At 48.0% G+C, this 16092-nt stretch overlaps 1 pseudogene; it reads right to left on the bottom strand.

The window, feature by feature from the left end:
* Positions 1 to 15309, bottom strand: part of LOC112676305 (sodium/glucose cotransporter 1-like) — a 90797-nt pseudogene extending 75488 nt beyond the window's left edge.
* Between the last annotated feature and the right edge of the window lie 783 nt (positions 15310 to 16092).

Genomic DNA, 16092 nt, shown 5'->3' with positions numbered 1-16092 from the left:
CTAGTGAGTGTGATCACCCAAAGGATCACTGAGGAAGCAAATTTGGAGTTTGTTGGCTGAAAGGACAAAGTAAGCAGCCTAGATGCATGTCCACAAGCTGCTGGCTGGCATTTCCCTTGGGGGTGGGTCAGGTTTGGTCTCACTATGAGGACATTTAAGACATGTACTTCCCTAGGTCTGCAGTCTAGTATTCCTGCCAGATCAGTGTCCAGAGTTACTCTATGGTTTTGAATTCAGGAAGATAGCTAGCTCAGCAGATTTTTGCAGTAACTAGGAAGGATAATAATGGCAGTGTCACAGTTTTGCTGGCCAGCAGTGAAAAGACAAAGAAGAGAGGCTGATCTGGGGCTTATTGTTTTACACCTCGCCCTTCAAAGGACGCAACACATCCATATTCCTCCTTTGTTGGGGTTCCTATGATTCTAGACCTTTTCTCCCCCATCCTACAGAGCAGCAGGGGATCACTGTATTGGTTGGAAGCCAGTGATTCCCATCCATTTGATTCCAACAGAGAAGGCATCCACTGGGATTGATAATCATTTTTGAAAACATGACACTGGGGGCCATTGCGTGTGAGGCCGTCCCTGAGGTCAGAAGTTCTACACTCTGAAGGGAAATGTTTAAGGAGAGAGTAGCTGAACATCTAGTCTTGGGCTCATCACATGAAGCCTCTGGAAGGAGCAAGGGTAAAAGAAAATTGGTTTGCTTTTTTTGATATGCGACACAGCCTGTGTGTGCTCTGGGAAGCATGCCCAGCCCAGCGTCCTTAACTAGAGCTAGGCCTGAGGCATTTGCAAGAGTGTTTATATTTGGTCCCAAGCTGCCACAGCATCTAGGTCCACCAGAAATTTCTGATTTCTTTTATACACTCCTGGAAGGCTGCTCTAACTTAGCTTTCCTGGAATTAAATTTCATAAATCCTAGGAGATCTTGTACTTGACATTGCTCATTGGAGAGGGGGAAAATACCCGCATCCATTCTTTGTCCTCCCAGCCCTGCAATGACCTTTCCAAAGAAAGCTGCCTATGTTCCTACTGGCTGATCTGTCCTGTCCGGTTTATCCCCAGTTTGGATTGGGCTGATCAGCAGTTGGGTTGTTTGGTCATCACATTTGCTTTTTGCTGTTCCCTGTGGCAGCTGGCTGTTTGCATTCTGCAGGACCCAGTGCCTGGAGGCCTCACCCTTTAGAACTCAGTGGACATGGAATGGAGTGGAGGGAGTGAGCCCAGGAATTCTGGGAAAGCCAGATGCAAAATATTGTACTGTATCCTGTAGGAAGGCAGTGTTCTCAAGAAGTCTTTGATCAAGATTACCCCCAAATGATCAGCCTTATCTCTTATGAAGTGGATTTCTCTTTTTAGTGAATGGTGATTGATTTCTACCTGTACCAGACAGGGTTATGTTTGAATTAATAGTTTTCTTCCCCATTACCCTCCAGGGATCTGGAAAAAAGTGGACTTCTGGACTTAGCAGAAGCTTTCTAAAAGAATATACTATTGAAAAAAAAAAAGAGTACACTATTGAAGAGATTCAAATATAAACCTTTAGTGGTCAGCAATCTGTTGGGGTTTGGGGTGGCCAAAGGTTAAGTGTAATGGTTTTCCTATTCCAGATGCTACCTTCATTTTCCCACCTTTCCTACCACAGGTAGGGCTATAGGGCTTTAGGATCTGGGAGCCAAGGGTTACACATGAAATCAGGGAAGTCTTGGGCCAAAGAAAAAGCCTTGGAGCATGGGGCCAAATTCCAGGTCCCTGGAGGGAAGACCCGTCATGAGCAAATGCTTCCAAGTATGCTAGCTGGGTTACTCTTGTTCTAGGGATGTTGTGGTGACTGCTTCAGGGTGATACGCTGTTCCGATAATCCTCCATCAGGGGTAGGTTGCTGATCTGCTGTGGTGACCTTCTGGCAGCCCTGTAAAGTTGCTTCTTACTCCGACCCCTGGAGCCACTTCCACCCAACAGGGAGGAAGACCTGCAGGGGTCCCCATCATGGTTCCTCCCAGGCATTGAGTCTTTTCTGGAGATGGTGGGCCCCAGGGCAGAACATGGCAAAGGGGAGAAACCTTTGGGAGGTGGGGTGAGGATGGGGTTTCCTATTTCTTTTCCCACACTCTAGATCCTTCTCTATGTGGTTTGGGGTTTGCTTGGCTCTACCACCAGATGTCGCTGTCAGACTCGTACAGAAGCACAGAAGCTGACTTGCCAGCCCAGACCCGAGAGCGATGGACCAGGCGTCTGCAGCCTTAGTGGGTGGTGTGTCAGAGACTGCTTGCACCAGCTCACGGGAATTATTGATTGAACATATTTCCTCAGTGATGCAACTTAGTAGCTCGGAATCTACCATGATGGGGGTATTTACACCATGGAAATTGCGAAATGCTGCAAATTAGGTCTCTCCCCAGCCCCTCGTCTACAAACACCCTCTGAGTTAGTTGTTCAACATTTACCAGCACAGTACCGGGTGTAGTGACAGCTTAGAGGCACGAACCGGCAAAAAGGAGGCTTGGAGAGTTTATTAGTGGCACAACTGTTAAAGCACCCTACTGTGTGTGAAGCCCTGTGTTAGGTGTGCTTGGAGAAGCCAAGAGTGAATGAGTCCCTCACCCTTGCCTAGTCTGAAGAGGAAGACTCCACACGTTCTTGTGGTGGGGTCCTTAACCTGGCATCTGGCACACCAGTGGCATTTTGCCTGCATTATTTCAGAGCTGTAAGGGAGGGTTTTTGTAAGAGCACGGGGGGTAAAATCGAAAAAGCCTGGCAGTGCCCTCTGTTGCAAAGACTTAGGGAAGTAGGATTTCCCTGCTGCTGGTGGAATCAGTGCAGCCACAAGAGGGGGCGGTGAAACTGAAAAGTATGCATTCTTTTTTTACTCAGTGGCTCCACCTCTGGGTATATTTGGAACAGTATTATTTGCTAACTGCTGCATTATTTGTAGCAGTAAAGAGTTGGAAACCTAAATGCCTAGTATATACTTTATATATATATATATATACACATATATATATACATATATATATATTTATATATGCCATGTATACTAGTATTGTATATATACCTATGTATATATATATGTGATAGTGGTATACATATGTGTGTATAGAGATATATTATATAGTGTCAAGTATATGTATATAGCAATATATATGTATATAGTGATATACATGTATATATATGATATATATATATGATATATGTATATATATATATATATATTCATTCCAGGTTATGCTCATTACAGGTTTTCTAGCCTCCAGTTATGCAACCTGGAGAATTATGCTTCATGTTGCTTTAGTTTGTGTGATAATAAATAAAGATCTTATGGGATGCCTGGGTGGCTCAGGGAATGCCTGGGTGGCTCAGCAGTTGAGCGTCTGCCTTTGGCTCAGGTCATGATCCTGAAGTCCCAGCATCGAGTCCCGCATCGGGCTCCCTGCATGAAGTCTGCTTCTCCCTCTGCCTGTATCTCTGCTTCTCTCTCTGTATGTCTCTCATGAATAAATAAATAAAATCTTTTTTAAAAAAGATCTTATTATTTAGCACCCCCCAAAGGTATATACATTTTTTAAAAAAGACTATATATATATATATATATATATATATATACACACATACATTAATATGATGGACTATTCAGCAATTAGGATGTATAAACTTGATGAGTTTATATTACTATCATGGGTAGATCTCAAGAACATAACTTTGAATGAAAAAATATGGCTAGTGACATGTACAGGGGCTCCTGGGTGGCTCAGTTGGTTAGGTATCTGGCTCTTGGTTTTAGCTTGGGTCATGATTTCAGGGTCATGGGGTTGAGATCCTCTGTGGGGCTAAGCGGGGAGGCTGCATCCCTTCACCCTCTCCCTCTTCCCCTCATCCTGCTCATGCACACACTCTTTCTGTGTCTCTAAGATAAATCTTAAAAAATATATACTGCATAAATCCATTCATTTAAATTCTAAAACTTGGAAATAAATTCAGATTTCTTATCACAGCTTAACATGACCTATTGTTATTTAAGTGTATAAGTTTATGATCTCTCTCCCTCTTTTAAATGTAAGGCAAACATTTTGTTGTGTTCATTTCTGTGTCCACTTCTGTTTCCACACTGTTTGTGGAAAAGTAGAATTGCACATTCACTTTGGAAAACGGTTTGTTGGTTGCTTAAAAAGTTAAGCAACTGGGGCTTCTGAGTGGCTCATTTGGTTAATTGTTGAACTCTTGATTTTGTCTTAGGTCTGATCTCAGTGTTGTGAGATCAAGCCCTTGTGTCGAGCTATGTGCTGGGCATGGAGCCTGCTTGGGATTCTCTCTCTCCCTCTCCCTCTGCCCCTCCCCACCCTAAACAAAAGAGTTAAGCAACTAGCTACATCTACCATATTATCCAGTCATTCCACCTTTAGTGATATACCCAAGAGAAAAGACAACACATGTTTATACAAAGACTCATACACAAGTGTTTATTAGAACACTGCCTGGCAGTAGTAAATGATCATTAAATATTTGAATGAATGAATGAATGAATGAATATTTCAAAAAGGAAAAGATGTAGTCTGAGAGAGGAGGCTGTGTAATATCGGCCGGTCTCAGGCAATGCAAGCTGGAATCTTGCCAGAGGGCCTGGACCAGGGCTGGTGTATGGAAGTGGCACACCCTGGCCAGAAAATTCGAGAGGCTGGAGCTGGTCATCAGGGCTGCTGAAGCGAAAATGGGCCATCTACCCATCCACCCAGTGACATTTGTACTCCATAAAAAGGAAGGAAATCTGGTAGATGAGTGAGGTGCCCTTTTGTTGCTACAGCCTTGAAACATCCCTCCAAGCACCCTCTATTGGCAAACTTTAGGATTGCACCAGCTGACAAAAGAACTTTCTACCCAATTAAGACGCAGCTATTCTATAGTCTCTCTCCCAAATGAGGAGACATACACCTCCAAGAGACATTGTATCCATAGATAATTATATTAATTTCTCCTCAAAATCAATCACAGTTCCACTGAATATTCTGCTAACCTCCAACAACTTGTATATAAAATGATCATGAGAAGCAGAAAAGAGAAAATGGCTAATGCAAATACATATAACAAGCAAAAAAAAAAAAAAAAGTGCAGTTTTTTTCCATTGGTCATGAACAGCGTTGCCAGATTAAATTCAGGATGCCCAAACATTGAATAATTTTTAGTATAAGTATGCCCCAAATATTGCACAGGATATACTTATGCTAAAACACATATATGTTGTTTACTTGAAATTCAAATGTAACCAGGCATGGACATTAATTGCTAAGTCTGGTGACCCTAGTCATGAGGCCATAGTTGATATTTTTGATTATTCCTCTGCCAATTCGATATTTTTCTTGTCTGTAGCTAGAACCTCAGCTGGTGACGGATCTTCACCTGGTGGTTTAGGGGGGAGATCTAAACCTTCATTCTTAAAGTCTCTGAGTACTAAGAAGTACTAAGATGCTTAGTGCTTTGGGTTCTAGACAAAGCCCTCCCCGCCCCCACTGTGTAGCACCAACCTGATCTCTCCTTAGAAATCCAGGCCAATCTGTCCAACTAGTAGAGTAGCTCCTTTTTCTGCCTGTTGGATTTTAATTCAATGGAAACATTGTAGTGTGCCCTGCTGGAAGCATTATCTTCTTGGGAGCTCAGTTTTCTAAAGCAGCAGAGCTAAAAGCTTCTGGCATAGAAAAAAACATTCTTTGAGTGTATGATTAGGATTAATTGTGGGAGAAGCGACTTTTACTTCTATCCCTTGATTCCCAGATTTGTGTATTCTGGCTCCAGGGAAAGGCTGAATCATATAAGGGTTTTTGATTCAAAGCATAAGCTGCATCCTATAAGACAGAAGCCCATAGTTCATGGTGCTCTCTCTCAACTTGTGCCATAACTGAGTCTTTTGTAAGCCACTCCACTGGGCCTGAACTCACCACCCTGAGATCAAAATCGAATTGGACACCTAACCAACTGAGCCACCCAGGAGCCCACAAGCCACTCCTATTTATTTATTTATTTATTTATTTATTTATTTATTTATTTATTATTTTTATTGGAGTTCGATTTGCCAACATATAACACCCAGTACTCATCCCGTCAATGCCATTCCCTTTTAAACAGGCCAGCTGCTTCTGAATGATGGAGTATGAGGTAAGACCAGTAATTCCATGCTGCCCTTCTTTTGCAGTGGAATAATTTCCTTGATTAGACATTGTTGTAGGGGAATGCCAGGATGGTATTTAAGGCATCCCAAGAATCCAGGCATGGTGTTACTAGAAAAAGGATTACAGGCAGGGAAGGCAAATCCATATCCGGAATTTGTGCCCATTCCATGATGGAAGAAGTGCAATAGAATCCACCTGCCACCAGGTGGCTGGCTGGTTCCCCAGGCCAAGGTGCTGTCATGGGGGCTTCATGTTGGTCTCTGGTCTCAGCAAATTAACCACTAGGTGGCAGCAGTAGCCAGGTCAGCCTTGATAGACCATGTTGTGCTCTTGCCCAGCCTCCAAGCCTGTCACCAGGGCCCATTTGTTTATAAGCCCATTGGGCAAACACTGGGATGGCTGGGAATGAAGCTGACTGACATTGTGAAGTGTGCCATTTTGTCCACATGATTATTGAGCTCTCCTTTGCAGAGAGCATTCACATGTCACTTGGTGATATGGGATGAGACTGGCTTCACAAGGTCCACTCTAAAAGGCCTATCTCCATACTGCTTCTCACTCGTTCCTTGTCATAATTTTCAAATAGTGACACTTGATCCTTCTGAGTCCCTGACTGTCTCAGTCTGCTTGGGTTGCTGTAACATAATACCATAGACTGGGTGGCTTAAACAACAGACATTTATGTCTCACTGGAGGCTGTTAAGCCAGAGGTCAAGACTGGCAGATTCAGTTCCTGGTGAGGATCCTATTCTGGCTTGCAGACACCTGCCTTCACATTGTGTGCTCACAAGGGCCTTTCCTTGGTATGTGCATGTATGTGTGGAGGGAAAGAAGACAGAGCGAGAGCATGCAAGCCCTCTCTCCCTCTTCTTATAATCGTAACACAAGGGTCCCCTCATGACTTCACCAAAACCTAACTCCCAAAGACTATCATATTGGTGGTTAGGCCCTCAACATATGAATTTGGGAGTGGACACAAACATTTAGCCCATAACACAGACCATCAGCCAAACCACTGGTAACTCCTATGAATCATCATGGACCCATATTTCTTGCCATCTCTCAATCCAGGCCAAGACCTGAAATGTATCTCTCAGTCTTCTGTTCCTGGAAAAGCTGTCCTTCACTGCTGTCTTTCTGGGTCACCCCTGAGTGGGACTGTGGTGCTGCAGCTGTCCAATTCCAGTGGTACCAGCATATGGTGCAGACCCATCAAAAAACCAGGTTCAAGACCTTTTCCTTCCTTGGATGTGTTATATGCAGGGGTGAAGTCCTGCTCTGCTGGAGCTGTTTTGCCATCATGAGGGAACCCCGTCAATGTGGGGGACAAGGACATAGAAGGGATAATTCTAGAAGAATAGGGCCAGGATCTCTGGGTTCAGGCAGCCCTGAGCGTCCCGTGTCTGGATTCCCAATTATATGGGCTGATAATTCCTTCCTTGCTTGAGGCTACTTTTTGATGTGCTCCACAGGATCACTGACCGACACCACCTATAGTAGAGGTCCCCACACATGCTCTGGAAGCTTGGAGAGCTGCCCAATAGTTCTGCCTCAGCCTCAAATATAGCAGAGAAAAGGCCAAGAGGTTCCATCATACAAAGGCAACTAAAGTGTTGGAAATGTAAGGAGCCCAGACATTTACTCTTGTACAATGTAAATGCTTGGTACACATTTCCCAAATGAATGTTGCATGAAGAAAGTCATTTATTTTTTATTTTTTTAAAAAAGATTTTATTTATTCATGAGAGACACACAGAGAGAGGCAGAGACACAGGCAGAGGGAGCAGACTGCCTGCAAGGAGCCTGATGCAGAACTCGACCCAGGACCCCGGGATTGTGCCTCAAGCCAAAGGCAGAGGCTTAACTGCTGAGCCACCCAGGCGTCCCTGAAGAAAGTCATTTAGAGGAGAACTTCCATTTTCAGGCATGGTGGGCTAGGTGATAACTCGAAATAACTGGGAAAAATTGAGGAAGAAGATAGCAGATTGGAAGATTTAACTGACCTGACCTAATGGATGTATTTATGGGACATGAATCCTAAATTACAGTATGTATATTCCCTCCAAGCAGAAAAGGGACATTGACAAAAACCGAGTCAATGGGTCTGGGTCAAAAAACAAGCCTAAATAAATTTTAAATGACTTAAATCATTCAGCATATGTTCTCTAAGCAAAATGCTAGAAATCAATGACGAGGAGATACTAAATATCCTTATATGTTTGGATGCCTTTCATTTCTTTTTCTTGTCTGATTGCTTTACCTAGGACTCCCTGTACTATATGCAATGAAAGTGGTTAGAATGGACATCCTTGTCTTGTTCCTGATTTTATGGGAAAAGCTCTCAGTTTTTCACCACTGAGTATGATGTTTAGATATCCTCTTATGTTTGGAAATAAATAAATATGCCCCTCATGGTTTAGAGAAGGACCCAAATTGGAAATAAGACCACATTTTGAACTGAACAATAATGAAATCCCTACATAAAGCCTTAAGGAATACAACTAATGTGGTACACAAGAGGAAGTGAATAACCTTAAAATGTATATTGAAAATTGATAGAAAGTTAAGAAGGCTGAAAGTGAATGAGCCAAGCAAATACTCTGCAAAGCTAGAAAAGAACAAAATAATCTCAAGGAAGAATAGAATGAAGGCAGATACAAAGAAGAGAACAAATACTGAAGAAATGGATGATAAATATCCAGTGGGTATGATGAAACAAGAGAGTAGAGAATTGTTTGCTTTATGATATGACTGAAATTAAAAATGACTTGGTGAAGGCATCCCGGGTGGCCCAGCGGTTTAGCGCTGCCTGCAGCCCAGCATGTGATCCTGGAGTCCCGGGATCGAGTCCCACGTCAGGCTCCCTGCATGGAGCCTGCCTCTCCCTCTGCCTGTGTCTCTGCCTCTCTCCCTCTCTCTCTGTGTCTCTTATGAATAAATAAACCAAGTATTAAAAAAATGACTTGGTGAATTTCTTAAGAACTGCAGAAAGAAGGCAAAAATTACCCAAATCAAGAACAAAAAAGGGGACTTTTTTTTTTTCTGGACATGCATACCCAAAGTGGATGATGGCAGTCGATTATAACAGCATGATGACAATCATTTGACATGAAATGAGAACATTCCTAGAAAAATATAACCCAACATGTATTTTTGACTCAAGGAGAGATAGAAAATCTCAGTTCTTCTAAAGGCATTGAATCAGTAGCCAAAAATTTTCCCACAAAGAAAATTGGCTCAGGGAGCTTCACTGGTGAGCAATCCTAACCTTACCCAGATTCTTCCAGAGAAGAAAACAATTCTTATGCAGTATAAATATTGTCCCACTTTATTAAATGAACACAATCTTGACTGTGAAACCCAACAAGGGCAGCAAAAGAAGGATGACAGCTCTCTCTTATTCAGGAATATAAACTCAAACATCTTAAACTTGCAAATATTTTTATTAGCACACTGAAGTCCAGCTATAGTGCAGGACACTACATAAAGGACAAGTCTGGTTCATGCATTTCAAGAAGGCAAGACTGGTTCGACCCTAGAAAAATCTATGTAAATTTGCGACATTAAAAAGAAGCTACTGTATAATAGCATGCAGAAAAAAAAAATATTTTTCTTTTGAATAAAATCCAACAAATGACTTTAAAGGGCCCATTACACAAGGAATATAACAGAACTTTGTTTTAAGATCTACTTATTCATTTTAGAGAGAGAGATAATCAGTGTGAGCATGAGTGGGGGGAGGGGCAGAGGGAGAGAATCTCAAGCTGACTCCCCCTGAGCTGAGTGCGAGTCCCATGCGGGGCTTGATCTCATGACCCTGAGATCATGACCTGAACAGAAATCAGAGTTTGATGCTCAACTGACTGAGCCACCTAGGTGTCCTTAGAACCTTCTTGATCTATGAGAGAATCTTTAAAGAAAATTATGCCAGGCATCATGTTTCATAATGAAATGTTTAAAAACATCCCTTTGTGACAAGACAAGGATGCCGATTATTTTCCCTGCTGTTGCACTCGTAGCTACCAGCAGAGGGAGTAAGCAAGGCAGAGAAATGAAATGTCTAAGAATTGAGAAAACAGTAACAAAATTGTTGTCATTCACAGATGGTATGTTTAAGTATGTAGCAAGTCCCACAGAATGTAAAGATAAATTGGTAGAACCTATTAAAAAAAGTGTAGCAAATTTACCAGATCCAATTTCAAATACAAAAATGTATTATATATCTATATATCAGCCAATGAATAGAAAATGACATTTAAGATAGATAAAATTTACAACTGCATTAAAAATATCAGTTAACTAGGGATTAATCTAAAGAGATGTCCACGCCATTTGTATATGGGGAAAAGTCTACATACAACTTCATTCAAAATTATTAAAACCTATTACTGGAAGAAGGAGAGGATTTTTTTTTTTTTGTCAGCTAGCCTCTGTTTTATTGGATTTATTTTTTTAAATTTTATTTTTTATTGGTGTTCAATTTGCCAACATATAGCATAACACCCAGTGCTCATCCCGTCAAGTGCCCCCCTCAGTGCCCGTCACCCAGTCATCCCCACCCCCCGCCCACCTCCCTTTCTACCACCCCTTGTTCGTTTCCCAGAGTTAGGAGTCTCTCATGTTCTGTCTCCCTTTCTGATATTTCCCACTCATTTTTTCTCCTTTCCCCTTTATTCCCTTTCACTATTTTTTATATTCCCCAAATGAATGAGATCCCACCTCACACCAGTGAGGATGGGCAACATTAACAAGGCAGGAAACAACAAATGTTGGAGAGGATGTGGAGAAAGGGGAACCCTCCTGCACTGTTGGTGGGAATGGGAACTGGTGCAGCCACTCTGGAAAACTGTGTGGAGGTTCCTCAAAGAGTTAAAAATAGATCTGCCCTATGACCCAGCAATTGCACTGTTGGGGATTTACCCCAAAGATTCAGATGCAATGAAACGCCGGGACACCTGCACCCCGATGTTTCTAGCAGCAATGTCCACAATAGCCAAACTGTGGAAGGAGCCTCGGTGTCCATCGAAAGATGAATGGATAAAGAAGATGTGGTTTATGTATACAGTGGAATATTACTCAGCCATCAGAAACACAAATACCCACCATTTTCTTCCACGTGGATGGAACTGGAGGGTACTATGCTGAGTGAAGTAAGACAATCGGAGAAGGACAAACATTATACGGTCTCATTCTTTCGGGGAATATAAAAAATAGTGAAAGGGATTATAGGGGAAGGGAGAGAAAATGAGTAGGAAATATTAGAGAGGGTGACAGCACATGAGAGACTCCTAACTCTGTGAAAGGAACTAGGGGTGGTGGAAGGGAGGTGGGCGGTGGGCGGGGGGTGGGGGTGACTGGGTGAAGGGCACTGAGGGGGGCACTTGATGGGATGAGAACTGGATGTGATGCTATATGTTCGCAAATGAACACCAATAAAAAGCGCGCGGACCCCAACTAGCGGAGCAGGGCGCTGGGGAGGGGGCGCGTGGGACCCGGAGCGCCCGGGACGCCCCGAGCGGGCAGCATGGGCCCCCGGGCGGCGGCCTCCGCGGCTGGGCTCGGCCGGACAGTGCGCACGGACGCCGCGTCCCCGCCGCCGCAGCAGGACAGTCCCCCGCGCGCCTGCGGCTCCAGGCCTGGGGCGTGCGCACCGCGAGTGTGGGTGAGGAGGGGCCGGATCCGCCCCGGGGTCCGCGCACCCCCCGGGAGGGCCAGGCCCCCTGTGGATTCGCACGCGAGCCAGGATTCCGCGGCGGGATCCAGCCGTTATGCGCGCGGGAAGCTAGAAGGAGCAAGCTCTGTCCGCGCGATGTTCGCGCGCGTCTGACAACTTGGAGCAAAGGGCAAGGCGCTCAGCGCGGGCGGCGAGGCCCCAGGGACGCACTGGCCCCTGGCCCGCCTCCTTGCCCTTCCTCGGTGGGGCCGCACTGGCCGCCTCGCTGCTCCTGCGACTTGTCAGGGTCATCCCTTCCCAGGGCCTTTGCACTTCCTGTGCTTCCTGCAGCGGGCGCCCTGCCCCAAGCACCCTCCAGGGCTGGTCCTCTCCCTTCCTTCAGGGGTGGCCTCTCCTGACCATCCATCTAAACCCACAGTTGTCACCCCCTCCCCCTTAACCCCTTCCTTCCCCGGAGGAACTCATCACACCACATATCACAGCATAAGGTGTCTGTTCTGGCCTTGGTGACCCACTGGAACTTTGCTCCGGACTTGGCCTCTGAGGCCACAGTCCTGTCCCCAGGTCATAAAGCAATGCCAGGCTTTGGAGCAGATCAGCTTCTACCTGGGGAATGAATGGTGCTCGTTTTCTTTCTAGGAAGTAGGCAAAACATTGGACTTGGAGTTGTGGGTGGAAACAAGTGACCAGTTGTTTTTGTTCTCTTAGTGAAAGATGTGAGCTAGTTGACCATAGGTTAGCTTGTGTTGCTTCTGTGTGGCAGGTCTATGTCAGTGTTCTTGGTATTTTTATGTTTCCAGAAAGTGCAGCCCCCTCCCCTCCCCTCCCAACTCCCTCCCAACTAGCACAAAGCAGACCATTCTCAGGGACCCTCTGGTCTGGAAATTCCTCTCCCCCAAGGGACCTTCTTCCCTCATGGGTGGCCATGGACCATTTGTGTGAGGGAGTGGGGGTATGAAACCCTCAACTCCTCTGCCCCAGTCCCTCCCCTGGGAGAAGACCCTGCCTCTGGGCTCTAGCAGGACTCTGGGAACTGGAATGAACTGGAATCTGAACACCTAGGCCCTGTGGGAGGGGGCAAGAACACTGGCCTGGGAGTCAGGGGCCTGGCTTCCATGTTATCTGCTGTATAGCCTTGGACAAGTGACATCCCCCTCTGTGAAAGGACAGAATGGAGGGTCCCTGGGTGGCTCAGTGGTTTAGTGCCTGCCTTTGGCCTAGGGAGTGATCCTGGAGTCTCAGGATCGAGTCCTGTGTTGGGTTCCCTGCATGGAGCCTGCTTCTCCCTCTGCTTGTGTCTCTGTCTCTCTGTCTCTCTCTCTCTCTTTCTCTCTCTCTGTGTCTCTCATGAATAAATAAATAAAATTTTAAAAGAAAAGAAAGGACAGAATGATCTTCCCAGACTTGGGCATCTGGGATTTCTGATGAACATGCCTGTGGTTGTTCCTGGTTTGACTGACCTTTTAGAGAAGTGACCACAGCAGCCATTAGAGGGTGGCCTCAGTTCGAGCTTTGGTGCATATCGAGTGACTGAATGTGGAGCATGTGTGAGTGTGAGGGTGTGTGACGTGTGTGCATGTACGTATGCATGAGTGTGAGTGTGTACCAAGAACACTGACATAGATCTGCCACACAGAAGCAACACAAGCTAACCCGTGGTCAACAGTGTATGTGTTGCACTGTACAGAGATACTCAGAATATGTTGACCAGAAATGCAGCCAGGACACCCCCCTTATGGCCCATGGAGGACTGTCAGGAGAGGTGGTGACATTTCCTGTGTGGGTGACACCTCTGCCCTGTGCATGGTGACTGCCAGGCTGGGCTCCCAACCACTCGGCCATCTTGCTTCTGAGGTCAGCTCCTGACAGGCCTGAGCTCCTCTCTGCAGTGGCACCACCCTCCTTGGGCTGGGGGAATGCTGGGCGGTGGTGGTGGTGCTGGTGGGGCGCTGGCCTGTCAGAAGGGACCTGAGATGTGAGGTGTGAGGTGGTGTGGTTCCCTGAGGCCTGGAAGGAAGGCCTGGAGGAGGGGACTGCTCTTGCTCTCAGACACTGGCACATAAGCCCCAGACCCTGTGGTGCCCCCCGTGTGCCATCTGCTCAAGGTGGGACAGAGACCCACTTACAGAAAGATCACATGTGGCTCCCTGTGGGCATTGCCCCTGAGCCTGGATCCCGGCTGGCAGGATCCTGAGTGAGCCGCAGAGACTGGGCTGTGAGGTTCATTCCTGAGTGTGCTTCAGCTCCACCGGCCCAGAGGCAGGCAGGGAGGCACCGGCTCTGCGTGAAGGCCAGGCTGGGGCCTGAGGCTGGGAGGCCTGGAAGGGGGAAGGCTGACTTTGTGGACTTGACTGCAGACCTTGAGGGATCTTCAGCCCAGAGTAGTTAATGCTGAGTCTCAGGTACAGGTCACAGGGCTGGAGCCCAGTGGAAAGGGGGCCCCCTGAGGGCCAAGGGCATGTGATTGCCATGTGGAGGAGAGCCCTGGCCTTGAGGCTGGTAGCTGGGCTCACAGTGACCGGGGCAAGCCCTTTGCCCCCCCCGCAGGCCTCAGTTTCTCCTGTGAAAGCTGAGTGGGTGGAGCCCCATCTCTAAGGTCCCTGCTCCTGCCCAGTGACCTCCACCCCCCGCTCCTCTCTGGCTCCTGGGGCAGCCAGGACCCCTCATGGGCCTGGCACCCAGGCTCTGAGACCACCCCCTCCCAGGGAGAGGGCTGTAGGCTCTGCTGCAGGAGGTGCTGGGGCCGGAGGTCCCCCCTCAACCTCCACACCAAGGGCAGCTGCCCCGGGGAGCCCAGATGGGTCTCTGGCCTCAGAAACTGATTGCCATGTGGTATCCGGGGCGGAGGGGGCCAAATCCCCTCCTCGGGCCCTGACTGTGGGGACCGCCGGCAGGGCCTCTCGTGCCTTCCCGCAGCCGCACACATGTGGGCCCACAGCCCCCCATGCCAGCACTCACACCCTCCCAGCGCCCCCAGAGCAGCCGGAGGCCGAGCTCACAGCCCTGAGCCTTCCCCTCCCACCTGGGGCCCGGTGCTGCCAGGGGGACACAGGTCGGCGCTGGGGAGAGGGGTCCGAGACCTCCTGAAGAGGGGCCCCCTGGGTGGGTGCCCTCGGAGCTGGGGGGAGGCCTCAGAGCAGAGCCGAGGTCAGGGTGGGGCGGGTGGGGGTGCCCTCGGGTGCCCCTCTGTCCGCCCCAGGCCGCCCTTCCTCGGGAGCCAGGTGGGACTTCGGGGCCCAGAGGGGGGTGTGCCGCCTGCCGGAGGCCGGTCTGGGCCGGGCTTCCAGGGCCTCAGGCGGCCGCAGCCCGAGGGCCCCGTGGGACCCGCACAGGCTGGAGGTGGGGGCGGCCGCGTGTCCGTGGAGCAGTGGCCTGCGGGCCCGGGCCGGCCGCGAGTGCCACTAACCGCGGGCCCGCCCTGGTGGCCGTGCTGTCCGGTGACAAAGCACCGCGCCCCGTCACCGCCACCCGTCATCGATCCGTCGTCTGCGTGAAAAGCAGCCGAGCCCGGAAGGCCACACGTCGGCTGCGACCAGAACCAACTCCAGGCTGTGCTGGCAACGTCTTCACGCTTTTCTTCTGTTTTATTGTATTATTATTTTATTTTATTTTATTTTATTAAAGATTTTATTAATTCAGCTGAGAGACAGAGAGGAACGAGCGGCGGGGAGGGCGGAGAGAGAGGAACCAGCAGCCTCCCTGGCGAGCAGGGAGCCCGACGGGGCTCGATCCCAGGGCCCGGGTCACGGCCTGAGCCGGAGGCAGACACTTAACGGCCTGAGCCGCCCACGGCCCCTCTTCTGTTTTATTGTAAAAGAATCTTTGAATCTCTTTTTGTAATCGGGGGAAAGACTAAGCTGAGTCCATTTTGAAGGAGAACAGATCAGAACAGCGTGTTGCACGGCGACGGCCCCGGGGAGCCTCCCTCCGGCTCTGGCGGTGGCGGTGGCGGTGGCCGGCTCGGGGACACACCTGCCCAGTGTCGCCCAGGGCCTCCTCCGCACCAGCCCAGCTTGGGAGCTCCTTCCCGTCGGTCCACGGCCCGAGAGCAAAGGCGCCGTATTGAGAGGCGACGCCGAGACCTCGTTGGTTCAAGGGCGCAGAGGCCATAAGCTACGGGAAAGGGTGAAGGGACAGTTGGCCCGGGGGCCCCTGAGGGCCCGGTCACATTCAGAGCCCGCGAGGCTAATTAATGGAAGGTCCGCATCATAGTGAGTTCACCATTTAAAATGTGTGATTGGGTCACCTAGTGCATTCA

The sequence above is a fragment of the Canis lupus genome, chromosome 26, assembly GCF_003254725.2.
Source record: "Canis lupus dingo isolate Sandy chromosome 26, ASM325472v2, whole genome shotgun sequence".
Taxonomy (NCBI): domain Eukaryota; kingdom Metazoa; phylum Chordata; class Mammalia; order Carnivora; family Canidae; genus Canis; species Canis lupus.
The sequence above is the reverse complement of the archived record's forward strand: the minus strand, read 5'-3'. Positions and strand labels throughout refer to the sequence as shown.